Source organism: Cyprinodon variegatus, unplaced genomic scaffold (genome assembly GCF_000732505.1).
Source record: "Cyprinodon variegatus isolate N-32 unplaced genomic scaffold, C_variegatus-1.0 Scaffold8, whole genome shotgun sequence".
In the NCBI taxonomy this organism is placed as follows: domain Eukaryota; kingdom Metazoa; phylum Chordata; class Actinopteri; order Cyprinodontiformes; family Cyprinodontidae; genus Cyprinodon; species Cyprinodon variegatus.
In genome coordinates this window covers 1,222,476-1,227,010 of record NW_015150461.1, presented here as the reverse complement: position 1 = coordinate 1,227,010, position 4,535 = coordinate 1,222,476, and the positions used below count along the sequence as shown (strand labels likewise).

The 4,535-nt window shown below is 41.9% G+C and overlaps 1 long non-coding RNA gene across 1 annotated transcript in view; it reads right to left on the bottom strand.

Annotated features, from left to right (window-relative positions):
- Window positions 1-4,100, bottom strand: part of LOC107086325 — a 5,454-nt gene extending 1,354 nt beyond the window's left edge. Inside the window, exon 1 of the long non-coding RNA XR_001481306.1 lies at window positions 3,965-4,100. This is a non-coding gene — a long non-coding RNA (uncharacterized LOC107086325). The remainder of the gene's footprint in view (window positions 1-3,964) is intronic.
- Between the last annotated feature and the right edge of the window lie 435 nt (window positions 4,101-4,535).

Sequence of the window (4,535 nt, the reverse complement as noted above, 5' to 3'; positions counted from 1 at the left end):
ATTTAATCATCCAAAACGTTATGGAACACATTAATTAACTGAAAAATGTTGCAAAGTACGCCTTTAATCTGTACTGAATTCTATATTTTTTTTTTCTCAATCCTAGTTAAGCAGAGCTGGATTTTATTACAGCTTCTTTAGCTCAAGTAAAAAAATGTAATTCTGCCTTGGTGAGCAGAGACAAGTATAATTCTCAGTCTTTAAGGATAACGATTTTAAAATTAGCCGCTTTCAACAGGCTAAAGGGTAAAAGAACATTCTGCGTTTATATCTGATTAACTCTAATATCAGCATTCATTCATTCCTGCTGTAAATCTGTTAAAGTATCATTGCCTCTGCCTGAGGGCTTATGATGAGATTCGTTACAAAGTGCCAGTTTTTACATTTTGGGAGGAAGCGACTACATGGAAATAAGCCTGTAAAGCATTTCATTGAGTCAAGAGTATTATTTTCCTCCCTCAAAGCTAATAAAAGCCGCTGGCAGCGATTGTAATGATAAACCGGAGTTTACGCTTCCATTTCCTTGATCTGACTTGCCTCTCCTTGGATCTACTGAGGGCCACATTTGTTTTTTTTTATTGTGACTCACTGCTCTAACACAGAGGAGTAGAAGCCAGAGCCGACTGCAACGCACGTAATTATGATTTCCCTCGCAGACACAGCAACTATCCTGCCTTTCATCTGTTTTTTAAAGGTGTTTGAGCACCCTAACTTCTTTTCATCCCTGATGCCTCGACACCCGATGGAACAACAGCTGAGTCAACGCCTGCTCAGAGTTATCCCAAACACAACACAACCCCACCTCCCTGCAGCAAGGAAACTAAAATCCTCCACTGTGTCTCTGACTGGCCTGATCCTGACAGGCGAGCTGAGATGAAGGCTGGTATTGTTTAGACGCCCCGACAATAGCTCTTTGAATCGCCCAGATGTGTGAACCGCATTCGGATCAGTCTGCATCTCATTTGTTGGCTTTTCAGACGATCCTTCAGCTACAAGTTTTTGATGTTTTCCTTGGTAAAAGTTGTCTTTTATCGAGCCAGGATTTCATGTTTACTGTAATCACAGAGAAGAAAGGTGAGCACATGTTTAGTTCTTGTCCCACCACAGCACCACTACGATGATTAAAATGCTTACTGATTGCCATCTCTGATCCATGCTGAAAATGTCTATTAACAGGCAGACGAAGAACAGATGTAACTCTCCAAACTGACAGCAGCAGAGATGCACACTTGACTCCATTTAAGGAAACAAAACAGTGACATATGGACCAATGAAATCTACATCTGCTGAAGGCTTTTTAACAATTTCTACTTGTCTCTCTGCAGCTTTCGGGACTAAATTTACTCCAGTCTATCTGGTGGTGTTTAACTGGCGCTAGCTTTCATCTTTTCTCACAATACCTGATTGACTGAGGTCAAATATAACCCCTTAGCACCCTGCTTTCAATTACAGTTACAAAGAAGTGGTTTGCAAAAGTTCCTAATTTTTCCCCCCTTTTTTATATTTTGTCAAGGTACGGCAATAAACCTTAATATTGCATTTGGATTTCACATTACAGACTACCAAAAAGCAGTACTTATTTATTTCTTGTTTTTTATACAATATCCCTTAAACAGCTCCCCTTTGTAAAGCACGGTGGTGGCATTACTGGGATGTTTTTCAGCAGCAGAAACATGGGGAATGTTTAAACACATGGCAGTCCCAGAAGAAATCCTGCTAGAAATTGAACAACACTTGAAACTCAGACTGAAATTCACCTTTAATGTGAACAAAGATCAAAGATCAGAGCTTTCAGATCAGAGAACCTGAAAACTCTCAACATCATCAGCCAATCAGAGTCTGTGTTTTTTTTGTTTTTTTTTATTAAAGTTCACCTTTTAGAGCTGTTGTTACTGTAGTCGTTTGCAGAGCTGTAAGGGTCAGCACATCTAAAGACCTGTTTTCTTTCTTCATTTTAAAATAATTAAGTTCAGTCAGAGTTAATTAACTTTATGAGAGCTTTATGATTTGCTTTAAAGCTCTTTTCTTATCAGCAATGACCACTTTATCAAACACTGCTTGAGAAAAGTACGCACACAATGATGCCATCAGTTCCATCCCTCACTTCAACCAGGAGAGCCTTTGCTGAAAGGATCCTGCATTAAACTTTGACACAACTTCATCCCTAACCTACCGGTGTCAATAAATCCACACCATACATTTGATTTTAGTCACAGCAAAACATGTCTTTTTCCTTTAATTTTGAACTTAAAAGTAAAGTTTTTCCACTTCTGGCCATTTCTACCCACCCTGCTTTCCCAAAAATCACAATTAGACATATAATTAATACTTTAGCATGTAGGCTACTTGAGTTTGAGATCACAAAGCTCCTGTTTGTCATCAAAACATGATGAATTTATGTGATGAAAACAACTCAACAGCTCAATGCGTTCACTGATGACACACTAAGGAAATTATCCTGGCAGCAGAAGAAACTGTAATTATTCATTTATCCCCAGCTGTCCTCATAGTGTATGTTTACTACAGATTCTCATCACTAGACGACTTGTAGAATGCTTGTCAGCCACCTCATAACGTATCCCAGGCATACTTTCCCTCCCCTCAGGTATGACATCTGTACATCATCAAAGGCTGCGGGTGCACATGTGTAAAGGTATGTGGAAATGTCTGGATGTCAGGTGAGCTTTCATTCCAAAGCAACTATACGACCCTAAAAGTGTAACAGTAGAAATTACAGGGGTTACACTTAGGCGGCTCATCGCATCCCTTTGCTTTATGTCTTTATGATCAGACGCCTCGGGGAGGTGGGACGGGATGGGGGGGTGTAAGTGCTCCTGTGTGTCTGTCATTTCTTGCCCTTTGCTTGGATCCTTTACACTTTGGCATGCACAAATCACTCAGCTGTAAATGCTAAAGGGTTTTAGCTGGGCCCTTTGCTCCTTCTCCCTCTTGATGAGACAAAAGAGCCATTCAAGGGCCCTGCAAAGCACTGCGAAATGATTTTGGGCAGCGCTCTGAAGTGGGCATTCCTGGCTCATAATTCCACAGTTTCAGGAGGCTGTGATGGCAAACGGGCCCCAGCTTGTGCATCCTGATGACTGACAGGAAAAACATTGCGGCGCGCTGTCTCTAATGAAACTTGAAGATGCCTCCTTGTGTTTGTCTCCGCTTCTCTTGGGGTTACTAAGAGTGCTGTCATAAATCAAGCCATGAAAGACCGACTAGAGCTGTCTCTCTTCATGTGCCAGGTCAACCTGCTCCTATAATAACACATGGAGAAGTTCAAAGGACGAAAGATAAATAGTTGAAGGAGGTGTACATAAATCTGTGCCAAGAAGGTGGAGCTTTCTAAAACAATTTGAGTCCACTTTTGAAACCTGTTAGTCATCAAGAGAGTCAAATATTTCTGAACTTGGAATTAAAATGCATCCATTACAAGAATAACAGTCATTGTTATTGCAGTTGAAGTTCTTGTCAAAGCAGTTTTCTATTGTTTAAAGAAACTTCAAATAAGAAATATGAAGGACTGTTATTGGTTTATGGGTATCTATAACATATGGCAGAACCAGAGCGCCTGTTGCTCCCCTGTAAAGCACATAATAACCCTCACCTGCAGTGTTAACAGGAAGCAATTACAGATATGAGCAAGTTAATGCAGTCTCCAGCCAGGTCTTTAATTGGATACACCCACTAAAGTTACACAGTGCAGCTAAAGTCTATAACTTAGCTGCACAGCAGGCTCTACACAGTCAGGACAATGTGTCTGAATATAAGAGCTAAAGTAGCCTTTCCCCCCCTCCCTCTCTGAAAGCCCAGCCTGAACCAAAGCAGCAAACACAGATGTTTGTCATCTACTCAGACAAAGAATTTCAAACTTTCCCTCCTCTTCCTCTCAAGTTCAGTGCATCCCCCCCAATCAGCCCTTCTCTGGCCCCTGCTTCTCCAAGCAAAGATAGCATCTTACCCTGTATGGATAAATAAAACAGGCAGCAGGTGACTTCAATCTGCAGCCTTTCAACGGTTTCTTGGTAACGGATAAAATTCCTGGATTCAGAGCTCGCTGGTCATGTTGCTCACCTGTACTCCGGTGGGTCTGGCAGTGAGGCAGCGAGGGGCGTGTGCTGCTCTTTTCTTCTCCAAAAACTGCACACACCTCCCCCTTTTTACCTCTCTCTCTCCCTGTATGTGGCGCTCTCTCTCCCTCACTTGAAGCAGACGAAAGATAGGGGTTGGGAGGGGTGGGGGGGTCAGCTGGAACACAGAAGACTCTTTGTCTGGGACTTTTTCATATGGTTTCCTTCAAGTCTGCATACTGAACACATTATGGTATAATATATTTTCATATTCAACAGAGGGATGGTGAGGGGCCAGTCAGGGCCCCTGTGCCCCCACCCTTTCTTTTCCTTTCTTGACCGTTTTCCAGCCATGCACGCTGGGCAGAAAAGTCCGGACACTTGTGGAAAGACCACATTTCAGTTAAACCCACAACATGAATTGGTTCAATCCTTTCATCATTTCCAAGAACCTCAAATTAC